Raw genomic sequence first — 13,848 nt, 5'->3', positions numbered from 1 at the left:
GGAGCCACAAGCTATATGCATGAACATGTACATTTGGAGACAGACAGCTATGACATATTGATGATGATACACTAAATATATTTACATGTGCTGAAATAGATGCATTCATCAACATTTTTCCCACCTAAGGAACAATGACACACGGATGCAAGGCTAAGAAGAAAACAGTGCAAGATCATTCACAAATGGTTCCACATAATCTAGAACACTGACATGAAGGAAACGGGCACTGGGCTAAATGGTTATTGCAGGAATGTTGACATTAGGAAAAATATTGAAGTATCTGAGCATGCAACACCAAGGTGTTTAAAATTTATCACTTACCCTGTTACACAAACCACCTTTTCTCTTTCTTCTGGGTTTCCTTGATAAATATTAATTTTCTACCCTTAGACTAATTAATTTTCTATTCATTCATTCCACATTTACTGGAGAGCTACTATGTGCCACATACTATACCAAGATACACTATAAGAAAGAGAGAGTCTAAGAGAAGTCTTTGTCCTCCAACAGCTGAAAATCTACATGTAAATAAATCATTATAATGTGCAATGAGAAAAGTAGATATATGAATCTCCCAGATGAAAGATATGGGAAAGAAGCTAGAACTATAAGATTTAATGGACCAAAAAAGTGCATCATCTGCAAGAATCTTAAACAATAGCTGTAGAAGTATCAGGCTAAGGGAGAATCAAAGAATTCTAGAATGCTCCAGCTCCAAGGGAACTATAATTAATTTCTATTAAACAAACAAACAAAAAAAGCAGGGCACCTGAGTGGCTTAGTCAGTTAAGTGTCTGACTCTTGATTTTGGCTCAGGTTATGATCTCGGGTCCTGGGATGAAGCCCTGCCTCAGGCTCCACTCTAAGCAGGAAGTCTGCTTAAGATTCTCTCTTCCTCTCCCTCTGCCTCTGCCCCTCCCCCTGCTTGTGCTCACCCACTCATTCACACTCTCTCCCTCCCTCTCTCTCAAATAAATAAATCTTTAAAAAAAAAAAAAAACTACTACTGGCAAAGTAATTACCAACCACTGTGTCAGGCTCTGATGATCTGATGATACACAAATAAACCCTGATCTCTGCCTACCTCAAGAAACCCACAACCCAGTGAAAAAGCTCATGACTACTACTCACTAGTAGGCAGAAGGCATTAAAAAGTGTATGAATATACAGAAAAAAATAAAACTGAAAATTTTATTAGTATAGAATGTCACATCACTAGGATGAGACTTAAAAGCACCTCTTAATTAAAACATACTCTCCTGCTATAAACTCTGGAGTATTATTTCATCAACTCTACCTCTGAAAAGGCATGTGCCAGCATCACATGACGAACTATCTTATGGGGGATTCAGATAACTGCACTAAAAAGCTACAGGGGCTGATAGTATTCAAGTAACCATCATCTCTCATCTGACTGTTCTTTAAATACACTATGCATGCTCTTACCTCAGGTAAAGAGGTAAAAATAACCTTTTTTTACTTTTAGGTAAAAATAACCACTCCCTCCTTGGTAACTCTATCACACCCTATACAGATTCTACTAACTTGTACTTGATTCATTAATTTATTCATTCTCTTACTTGAGTACTTTTTGAGCACCCATTATGTACAAGACAGCATACTACATGCTGAGAATATAAAGCACTCAAAAATACAGACACAATCCTGTCTTCATGGAACTTACATTCTAGAGGGGGAGACATAATAATCAAATTTAAAAATAAATATATAACAAATCTGGTGATATAAATGCTAAGAACAAAAATAAAATAGGGTAAGAGGGATGGGAGAGATGAAGAGAGAGTACTATACTAGTTGTGTAGCCAGCAAAACCTCCCTGATATGATTAACATTTTATCAGAGACATGAATGAAGTGAAAGATGTACCATGTAAATATCTTGGGGGCAGAGCATTCCAGGCAATAGAAGTGGAAAGGCCCTGAGGTAAGAGCATGCATAATGTATTTAAAGAACAGTCAGATAAGAGATATGGTGACTTGAATACTATCCGCCCCTGTAGCTTTTTAGTGCAGTTATCTGAATCCCCCATCAGACTGTGAACTCCCTGAAAGCATGGATCCAATCTTAGCTACCTCTGAGTCCCCACTGCCTAAACAGAACTGAACAGGTGGACACTCAATAAGTATCTGAGTAATTAATGAGAAAGGATCCAATCCTTCTCTCCTTTGCTTGATTTACTCCCTGGTATTATTGATAGATATGCACTACATCCTTCACTGGGATTTAAGTTTTCCTGAGAGCAAGTGCTATGTCAGATATATTTTTTCCTCTTCTTCCCATCCCACACCTTCCTCTACTTCCTGGCAAGTGCTGTACAAATATAATGCAGGACCAAAAGAAATAAAACCACTGAAGGTATATCTTGGGGCTGTGCTACCAAAAGTCATCTGGAATAGGGAATAAAGAGCAGAAATCCTAGATCAAAATTCCCTGTGGAAACAAATGGTACAAAAATACTGAAACAAAGATAGGGCAAACATCAAATTTCTATTACTACCCCCTCTTACCTGTACCACTTTACAGATGCAACTAGTCATACTGTCACAAAGTATTCTTTCAGGATCCAGAGCTGGGTCAGTAGACAGTGATCCCAGAGAGGAAAGCCAGGGGGTCTGAAGGATAGTGCTCAAAAACCATAAAATGCTCAGCCATGACTTCAGGTGGAAAAGGATCCAAAAGGTCTATCTGCAGGCAGTAATGGAAACCAAGCATAATTGCCACTTAGTGGTCCAGGGAAATCCGCCTATTCACATCTGGATCCCAGACAGTGATTGGGAAAATAAAAAGTAAATTTGGATATAGACATGGTGAAAATTAGGCCACCCCGCCCAGATTCCCATCAAGAGGGCAAGGGCTCAAGGCAATACTTAAAGAGGCTTAAAGTGATAATAATTCTAAGATTTTAAGCTAGGTAAAACTATGGCACAAAAAACTAGGTATCAAAAAAGAACCCACTTCTAAAGACTACACCAATGGAAATAATGCAAGAAATTCTACAACTTATAAACTAGGGACCAGGTTTTGTCTCTTGCACATCAGATAGCAAGGCAGCAAGTAGCTGATAGTTGGCAGCAACTCTGATACTAACCACAGACATTATCCTCTGGTCAAGATTGGCTCAGAGATAAGGCGTATTGGGATGAAAGGCAAGGCCCATCAGCAGTATATCTAACTGCTGCGAGCCAGGAAGAGTAAAGGTATGCATGGCAGCTGGTCCACAAAATCAGAGATTCGTCAAGCTGGAAAAACCACTGCAGTCTTTCAAACCCAACTATGTAAGAGATGTCTGTCACTTCCCCTCCACCCACAGCCCCTTCTTAGAGAATCTGTACTACCCACAGCCCTTAAAAAGAAGCCCTATATACCCAAGACTATCACCCTCTTTAACCACAACTGACCAGACCCAAGCTGAACCAATAACATTTTCAGAATGAAAATTATCATTCTAAATGATAATTTAGAATTAAAATGTAAGACTGAGTTTATTAGATAATGTCAAGCAGGCCAAAATCAACACTATGGCAAGTGAAAGCCACAACAAGCAGGGAACACAAGGAAAACAAACTCAAGATCATACCGGCCCAGGCATATATAGAAGGAGGAAGAGGCTAGCCTGACAATTTTCCAGTTTCGTTTATGCCTATTGGATTAAAAATATTTATTAGTGACTGATAATTCTTGGATAAAATTTCCCTTGAAAAGCAGTCTCATTCTTTAGAATTTGGGTTATCTTTAATAACATATAATTTTCATTTGCTATACTGTTATTTATAGTCCTGTGTTAAATATTCAAATTCAATTATAATCATTCTATTCCTAGATGATATTAAGTTATACTTTAATATGATCCAATATCCCAGGATCCACAAATCTCAGTAAGAAGAAAGCATACCCTTCCCTTCAGCAATGAGCATCCAAATTTTACTTATAAAATTGTTTCCATATTTTACCCTGTTTAGATGTATAAAAGGTTAACATCTAATTCCATTTACAATGCTGATCCAGCAAGAAAGAAATTAATTTGGCATTAGAATAGTAACATCAATTTCCCATGTATCTGAAGTAATGCATTTACTGGAAAGAGATTAATATCAATTCCATAAATCATTCACATGCTTTTTCCGGAGTTAGAGACATCTGAGTAATGTCATATATGTGAGCTGATATCACTTTGTGCATACTCCATTCATTAATCTATGCCTGGGGTTGCAGAATAGTTGTCAGAAGAAAATATAAAACTTGGAAAAGAATCAATCTTTCTGTTCTTAATTTTTTGTGACTTGTTTTAGGTAAGGTAAGCCAAATGTTGCCTGAAAAGTGATGACATTGATCCATACTGGCAGCCAGTATTTTCAGGAAAAAAAAATTTTTTTTAAATCAAACATGTGGTCAATTGTCATCCTAGTGGTAACAACCACTTAATACACATATGATAAGACAATGTGTAAATGTCAATGTAAAGATTACATTAAGGATCCTCAATAAAATGCTGACTGAAAAGAGAATTGAGTCTGAACCTCTCCTATAAACATCAACTCTTCCTTGTTACTATTGAATTTCATTATCACACAATCTCAGAGTTCTTTGTGTCAGGGTTCTTCATAGAAATAGAAGCAATAAGGGGTGTGGGTGGGTGTGTGGGTGTGTGTGTAGAAAGAGATTTATTATAAGGAATTGGCTTATACTATTATGAAGGATAACAAGTCCCAAAATCTGCAGTTAGCAAAACAGAGTCCCACAAGAGCCAGCAGTATAGTTCCAGGCAAATGCCAGCAGTCGCAAAACCTAGGAAGAGCCAATGTTTCAGTTCAGCTGAACACAGAAAAAGAACTGATGTCCCAGCTCAAGGCACTCAGGCAGGAAGAGTTTCTCCTTACTAAGGGGAGGCTCAGCCTTTTTGTTATATTCAGGTTTTCCCACATTAGGGAGGGCAACCTACTTTATTCAGTCTACCAATTTAAATATTAATCTTATCTAGAAATACCTTCACAGACACACCCAGAATAATGTTTTACCAAATGTCTGGGCATTCCATGGCCCAGTGAAGCTGAAACATAAAATTAATTTTCACAGTACCTCAGAGATCATCTACCAACCCCCAAAATACAGGCCCCAGACCCCTTCATAACAAGGAATGAGAAAAACAAGACCCAGATGTGAGCTTGGAGCTCCTAATGCCCAGTAAATATTAGTTATTTTTGACCAATTGATAATTATTAACCTAAACGTAAATCTTTCATTACAAGTCACATGTGGCTAACAAAGCTACAGAAAAAAAGGAAGTATGTGATCCAAAGGAAAGAACCCAGGCCTTTGAGTCAGATGAGGATCAAATCCTGGCTCTGTAATTTACTAAGTTACTTAAATTTTGACCCTCAACTTCCTCACCTGAAATAGTGCCTATTTTATAACATTCTTAGAATTAGAGATAAGGTATAAAATGTTTCTTACATAGTAGCCCTCATGTAGTAGATGCTCAATATTTCCCTAACACATTGTTACGTGTTCACTTTCCAGACACATGGGAGAATTCCATTTTTGCCCTCTTGAATATAGACATGGTCATATGACATGTTTTCACTACACAATGTGAATGGAAATTATTTGTGACCCTTGAAGGGTTTTTTATTACTTTAAAATCATAGTGAGAAATTTCTCTCTTGCCACAAATTCACAAAACCAAAAGTCCTTATATTTTATACTATAGTAACAACTTACAGAATATTTCCCTATCTTCTATCATTTGCATGTAATAGCAGTATTGTCAACTAGGCAGGACAGGCTTCATTACTCCATTTTAGTGACTAGATCACACACTCAGAGAAGTTAAGTGAGTGCCCAAGGCCACATACATGATAAGTGCCAGGTCTTCTGATTCCCAGGGAATACCAGTCAGTGAATGGGAAAAAAAAATCACACTGACAGTAAACTGTTTTGTAAAATAATTTATTGACATGTTGATTTGTTTTGGTATTTTGTGTAGGATACCCCACATTCTATTTCCCCACACACTAGACATAACCCCCTACTACACACACACACACACACACACACACACAGAGCCCATACTCATTCTTCTCCAGGCCCTTTCAGATCTCTTGCCTCAGGGGAGGTTTATGTGACAGTAAAAAGGCAAAAGTAGCCTCTAACATTTTTCTTCCTCACATTAGCCATGATTACGCTAGTAGAAAAAGGGTCTTCCATTGGAAACAGAAAAGAGGAGGAAATAGTCCCACACACTGATAAAGTGATAGAAATCAAGGATCCCATGAGTGGTGGAAGGAAGGGGTGCTCCCTGGCAGTCCTCAGCAGGGGATGGTTGTGCAGGGCACCTAGGGAAGAATAATTCTGGGCACCAGGGCTCTGGGTCTAGGCAAAGGCCCCAAAAAGACCCCCATTCCCAGCTTGCACTGAAGCATTCCACCTTCAAGGAGCTATGGGCTTGGATGATAAGGATATCTGTGTCCAGACATTTCAAAATCAGAAGGCCTCATCTCATTGCCTAAGTATCACATAAGCCTCTTGGCATTTTATGTAATGGTAGAGAAAGAGAGTCTCAGGGAAGATGAGAAATTAAATTTCCCAAAATCCCAATGAGATGGAGAACAAGAGTCAGATTAATTTGATTTAAATAAACTAAAATAATTTGACATTTCTTGCTGAGTATATGAACTAGGATCCACACCTACAACATACAAACAGGCCAAAATCCTTCTGAAAACATACACTTTTTTTTTTTTTTTTTTTAGAGAACAAACTGAGGGTTGCTGGAAGGGAGATGGGTGGGGGGGATGGGTTAAATGGATGGTGGGTTTAAGGAGGGCACTTGTTATGATGAGTACTGGGTATTATATGTAAGTGATGAATCACTAAATTCTACTCCTGAAACCAAAAGTACACTATATGTTAGCTAACTTGAATTTAAATAAAAACTTGGTCCTGACTTGGGGGTGGGGGAGAAATCAGCATTTTGAGAAAATGAAAATACTACCAGTTCAGCAAAGTTTCCATAATGAGGAATAATAAATCTCTAAAGCTAACACGTGATGTTTTCCTTGCTATAACCAGAGAGTGATTTTGATAGTGAGTTAATCATCACTATTATCTTATATTGTTCTCTGGACTCAAATGTATATAGAAAGTAATAATTTCACACAGTACTTTCCAGGACCATAGGAAATAAAGCTGTGCTAGACTGAATAAAATTAAACCAGGGATGCAATGTGACCAAAAAGCACAAGTTTTTGTTCCTGAACTCAATGATGGGCCTAATAATAAAAAGGCTTAAATAAGCAAATAAATAAATAAACAAACAAATAAATAAATAAATAAATACTTGGAAGGAAAAAAAAGAAAACATATACTTGTCAATTTCAAACCTATGACATTTTCCAGACCATTCCTAAAGGACTAAGTTCTCCGAATCCACAAATGTCACCCTTTCTCCATAAATTGCTAGATATTCCAATTATATACCTCCATCAATGAGGAACAATATATGGTATGAAAACATGCAAATAGTCTTCCCGGATTAGATACTCACTAAAAACAGGGAGTGAGTTAAAGCTCTCCGAAGTGGTAGCAGTTACACTCCCATCTATTCCATTTAAAGGGTCTCAACTTGCTGTCCTATGAGCCAACATAGAACATCACACTGGTTATTTGCTTGTACTACAATTTGGAGATGCTCAGGTTGTCATGAATAACCCAGCAAATAAATAGATCAATGCTGAATAACCAGAAACTAAGGTATATGAGCACAGGCTTAGAGGTCAGCTAGACCTGAGCTGAACTACAGGTTCTACCACTTACTAGTTGTGTGCAGTTAAGCATGTCACTTTAACTTCTCTGAACCTCAATTTCCTTTTCCAAAACTGGGAATAAAATGTTTGCCCTCCTTTTTGTCCAGGATTTATGAGAGACCATAATAGATGTGAAAACACTTTGTTAACTACAAAATGCTATATAAATATTAGGAATTATTCATTTTTCTGCTTGCTCTTGCTGTTGTGGTTATTATTTTCCATCAGACCCTAAGGTCTACCAGGAGTAACACATGGTGAGTTTTTACAAATAGGTCCATGTTATCCAGTGTACACTGTGAAGGGACAGTTACAAGGAAGCCTCTAAATTTATTTATTTATTTACTTACTTATTTATATATCATTCATTTAAGGAACATGCATTGAGTTGTCTATCATTACCAGACATTGTTTTAAGCATTCAATATTTAACTATATCTCCATCAAGCTCTCATAGTGACCATTAGAAGTACTTCTTTTGGCCATCTGTATGACTTCTTTGGAAAACTGTCTATTCAGGTCCTCTGCCCATTTTTTAATCAGATTGAGGGTTTTGGTGTTAAATTCTTTATATATTTTGAATATTAACTCCCTATCAAACTTATCACTTGCAAATATCTTCCCTCATTCAGTAGGTTGTCTTTTTGGTTTTTTGATGGTTTCACTCCATAAAAGCTTTTTATATTGATGCAATACCAGTAGTTTATTTTTGTTTTTCTTTAACTTGCCTGAGGAGACATATCTAGAAAAATACCGCTACAACAAATGTCAAAGAAATTACTGCCAATATTCTCTTCTAGAATGTTTATGGTTTCAGGCCTCACATTCAGCTCTTCAATCTGTTTTGAGTTTATTTTTATGTATGGTGTAAGAAAGTGGTCCAGTTTCATTCTTTTGCATGTAGTTGTCCAGTTTACCCAGGACCGTTTATTCTTACCTCCTTTGTCATAGATTAATGGACCATGTAAGTGTGGGTATATTTCTAGGCTCTCTATTCTGTTCCATTGGTCTCTTGTCTGTTTTTGTGCCAGTACCATACTGTTTTGATTACTATAGCTTTGTAGTGTATCTTGACATCTAGGCTTGTGATACCTCCAGCTTCATTTTTCTTTCTCAAGACTGCTTTGGCTATTTGGGATCTTTTGTGTTCCATACAAATTTCAGGATTATTTGGTCTAGTTCTGTGAAAAATGTTATTGGTATATTGATAGGGGTTACACTGATCCTGTAGATTGCTTTAGGTAGCATGGACCCTTTAACAATATTAATTCTTACGATAAGGAATGTGGTATATCTTTACACTTGCTTGTATCATCTTCAATTTCTTTTATCAATTCCTACACTTTTCACAGTATAGGTATTTCATCTCCTTGATTAAGTTTATTTCTAGGTATTTCATCCCTTTGGGTGCAATTACAAATGGGATTGTTTCTTAGTTTCTGTTACTTTGTTATTAGAGTTTAGAAATGCAACAGATTTCTGTATATTAATTTTGTATCCTATAACTATACTGAAATGTATTTATTAGTTCCACTAGTTTTTGGTGCAGCCATTAGGCTTTTCTATATATAGTATCATGTCATCTGCAAATAATGAAAGTTTTTCTTCTTCCTTGCCAATTTGTATGCCTTTTGATTTCTTTTTCTTTTCTTTTTTTTTTTTTAAAGATTTTATTTATTTATATGACAGAGACACAGCGAGAGAAGGAATACAAGCAGGGGGAGTGGGAGAGGGAGAAGCAGGATTCCCGCAGAGCAGGGAGCCCGATGTGGGACTCGATCCCAGGACCCTAGGATCATGACCTGAGCCGAAGGCAGATGCTTAACGACTGAGCCACCCAGGTGCCCCTGATTTCTTTTTCTTGTCTGACTACTGTGGATAGGACTTCCTGTAGAATGTTCAAACAAAGAGGTGACAGTGAACATCCTTGTCGTGTTCCCTATCAAAAGAAAACCTTTTAGGTTTTCACCACTGAGTATTATGTTAGCTGTGAATTTTTCATATATGGCCTTTGTTATGTTGAGTTATAGTCCCTCTAAACCCACTTTGGCGAGAGGTTTTATCCTAAATGGATATTGCACTTTGTCAAACGCTTTTTCTACATATACTGAGATGAACATATTGTTTTTATCCTTCCTCTTGTTAATGTGGTGTATCACACTGATTGATTTATGCTTATTGAACTGTCTTTGCATCCCTGGAATAAATCCAATTTGATCGTAGTGAATGACCTTTTTAATATACTAATAATTTTGGTTTTCTAACATTTTCTTGAGGATTTTTGCATCTACATACATCAGATTTTTTTTATAGTTTTTTATTTTTGTAATCTCTCTGGTTTTAATATCAGGGCAATGCTTGACTTGTAGAATGAATTGGGAAGTTTTCCTTCCTCTTCTATTTTTTGGAATAGTTTGAGCAGAATAGATATTAACTCTTAAATCTTTGGTAGAATTCACCTGTTAAGCCAGATGATCCTGGATTTTTGTTCATTGGGAGTTTTTTGATTACCAATTCAATTTCATTAGGAGTAATCAGTCTGTATAAATTTTCTATTTATTCCTGATTCAGTTTTAAGATTGTGTATTTCTAGGAATTTATCTGTCCAGTTTTCAGGCATATAATTTTTATAATATTCTCTTATAATTCTTTAAATTTCTATGGATCAGTTGTTATTTCTCCTCCTTCATTCTGATTTTGAGTCCTCTCTCTTTTTTTTTTTTTTTATGAGTCTGGCTAAAGATTTATCAATTTTGTTTATCCTTTCAAAGAATCAGCTCTTGGTTTCATTGATCTTTTATTTTATTTTTTAGTTTCTATTTATTTTCACTCTAATCTTCATTATTTACTTCTTTCTACTGAATTGGTGCTTTGTTCTTCTTTTTCTAGTTCCTTTAGGCATAAGGTTATATTGTTTGAGATTTTTCTTAAGATAGGCCTGTATCACTACAAACTTCCCTCTTAGACTACTTTTGCTGCACCCCAAAGATTTGGGACTGCTGTGTTTCCATATTTATTTGTCTCCATGTATTTTTTTTATTTCCTTTGATTTCTTAGTTGACCCATTGATTCTTTAGTAGCATGTTATTTACCCTCCATGTGTTTGTGGGTTTTTTCTACTTTGTTTCTTATAACTGTTTTCTAGTTTCAATACAACTGTGGTCAGAAAAGATGCCTGATATAATTTCAATCTTCTTAAATTTATTGAGACTCGTTTTGTGCCCTAATGTGATCTATACTGGAGAATGTTTCATGTGCCCTCCAAAAGAATGTGTATTCTGCTGTTTTTTAGATGGAATGTTCTGTATATATCTGTTAAGTCCATCTAGTCTAATGTATCATTCAAAGCCACTGTTCCCTTATACATTTTCTGTCTGGATAATCTATCCATTGATGTAAGTGGGGTGTTACAGTCCCCTACTATTAAACTGATAAGAACAGATTCTACACTCGATCTTAGCTAAAAGGCAGAGAAGTGATTGTGAGAGATAGTAGCTACACTTGTGGTGAGCATACCATAATGTATAAATTTGTGAAATCATGTCCTACACCTAAAATTAATGTAACACTGTGTGTCAACTATACACAAATAAATAAATAAAAATTTATTTCTAAAGTCCCCTACTATTACTGTATTACTATCAATTTTCCCTTTATGTCTATTAATATTTACTTTGTGCATTTAGGTGCTCCTATGTTGGATGCATAGATATTGACATTTATTATATCTTCTTGTTGGATTAATCCTTTTCTCATTATGTAATGTCCTTCTTTGTATCTTGCTTTGTTTAAAACAGTCTTTGTTTTAAAGTCCATTCTGTCTGGGGGTGCCTGGGTGGCTCAGTCAGTTAAGCGTCTGCCTTCAACTCACGTCATGATCTCAGGGTCCTGGGATAGACCCCTGCATCAGGCTCCCTGCTCAGCAGGAAGTCTACTTCTCCCTCTCCCTCTGCCCTTCCCCCCAGCTCATGCTCTCAATCTCCCTCTCTCTCAAATATGTAAATAAAATCTTTAAAAATAAATAAATAAACAAACAAATAAATAATAAAGTCCACTTTGTCTGCTATAAGTATTGCTACCCTGGCCTTTCCCCCCATGCTTCCATTTTCATGGACTATCTTTTTCCATCCATTCACTTTCAGTCTGTGTGTCTGTAGCTCTGAAATGAGTCTTCTGAAGGCAGCATGTATATGAGTCTTGTTTTTTTATCCATTTCATCACCCTATGTCTTTTGACTGGGGGCATTTACTCCATTTACATTTAAAGTAATTACTGAAAAATTTTTTAAAAAGCAATTATTGTTAGTTATATAGATACTGCAATTTTGTTGTTTTCTGTTTATTTTTGTATTCTTCTCTTGCTCTCTTCCCTTGTAAGTTTGATGGCTTGCTTTAGTGTTATGCTTGGGTTCCTTTATTTTTTCTATGTATATATCTATTATGGGTTTTTGATTTGAACCATAGGGTTCATACATAACATCCTATGTGTATAGCAGTCTATATTAGGTTGATGGTCATTTAAGTTGGAACAGTTTAAAAGCACTAAATCTTTTTATTAAGAACAGTTTAAAAGCACTAAATCTTTTTATTAAATCTTTTAACTCCTGTTCACATTTTATATATATAATGTCATATTTTACATTTTTTATTTTATGTATCCCTTGACTACTTTTGGTAGATATAATTGATTTTACTACTTCTGTGTTTTAAACCCCCATGTGGCTTTATAAGTGATCAATCAACTACCATTACTATATGTTTGCTCTTACCTGTGAAATTTTTTCTTCAATAATTTTCTTACTTCTAGTTACGGTCTTTTCTTTTCTATTAAAGAATTACCTTTAACATTTCTTGCAAGGCTCGTTTAATGGGATAAGCTCCTTTAACTTTTGCTGGAAAATATTTTATCTCTCCTTCAATTCTGAATGATAATCTTACAGGGTACTGTATTCTGGGTTGTAGGTTTCTTCCTTTCAGCACTTTGAACATATCACACCACTCCCTTCCCACCTGCAAAGTTTCTAGTGAAAAATCATCTGATACCTTATGGGGTTTCCTTGATACATAACTGTTTGCTTTTCTGTTGCTGCTTTTAAGATTCTTTGTCTTTAATTTTTGCCATTTTAATTATTATGTGTCTTGGTGTGGACCTCCCTGAGTTCATCTTGTTTGGGGTTCTCTGTGTGTCCTACTCCTGGATGTCTGTTTCCTTAGCCAGATTAGAAAAGTTTTCAGCTATTATTTCTTCAAATATGTTTTCTTCCTCCTCCTCTCCCTCTTTCCCTTCTGGGATACCTATAATGTGAATGTTATGCTTGATAATGTTGCAGAGGTGCCTTAACTTATTCTCATTTTGTATTATTTTTTCTTTTTGATGTTGACCTTGGATGTTTTCCATTAACCTACCTTCCTGATCACTAATCTGTTTTTCACATCCTTCAATATGCTATTGATTCCTTCTAATGTGTTTTTCATTTCAGTAATTGTATTCTTGCGCTCTGACTATACTTTTTTTTCTATCCTTTAGTTGAAATTCTGAGTTTATTCCCTCTTCACTCAAGTTTGGTAAGTAGCTTTGTGACCAGTACTTTGAACTTTTTATCAGGCATTTTGCTTAGCTCTTTTTCTGTGCTTTGGTCTTATTATTTCATTTGGGACTTATTCTTTTGTCTCCTCATTTTGTCCAATTCTCCATGTTTATTTCTATGTATTAGGTAGGTCAGAAATCACCTATGTAAAAGATGTCCTGTGGTACCCTGTAGCACAATGACCCCTGGTCACCAGAACCAGGCTCTTCAGGGGTGTCCCCTGTATGCACTGCATGTTACCTCCTGTTTTAGCTAAGCCACATTGCTGTGGGCTCTCTGGTGAGTGGGGCCAGCAGTCAGACTGACTTTTCTCCATTTTGCCATGGTGACAACTGTGGGCACGCTGACGCCCCACATCAGCACACTGTGACAACTGAGGGGCTCGCTCCCTGCATAGCCAGCTAAGAGGCCCAGCTGCCAGAACTGTGGGAAAGC

At 36.4% G+C, this 13,848-nt stretch overlaps 1 protein-coding gene and 1 pseudogene across 1 annotated transcript in view; both read right to left on the bottom strand.

Moving 5' to 3' along the window:
• AGBL4 (AGBL carboxypeptidase 4) overlaps positions 1 to 13,848 on the bottom strand; it is a 1,423,919-nt gene that overhangs the window by 1,266,936 nt on the left and 143,135 nt on the right. The window lies entirely within an intron of this gene.
• LOC123860761 (U2 spliceosomal RNA) lies at positions 11,188 to 11,306 on the bottom strand (annotated as a pseudogene).

Source organism: Mirounga angustirostris, unplaced genomic scaffold (genome assembly GCF_029215605.1).
Source record: "Mirounga angustirostris isolate CCGP_5_RB_7025 unplaced genomic scaffold, mMirAng1.0.hap1 SCAF_4, whole genome shotgun sequence".
NCBI lineage: Eukaryota > Metazoa > Chordata > Mammalia > Carnivora > Phocidae > Mirounga > Mirounga angustirostris.
The sequence above is the reverse complement of the archived record's forward strand: the minus strand, read 5'-3'. Positions and strand labels throughout refer to the sequence as shown.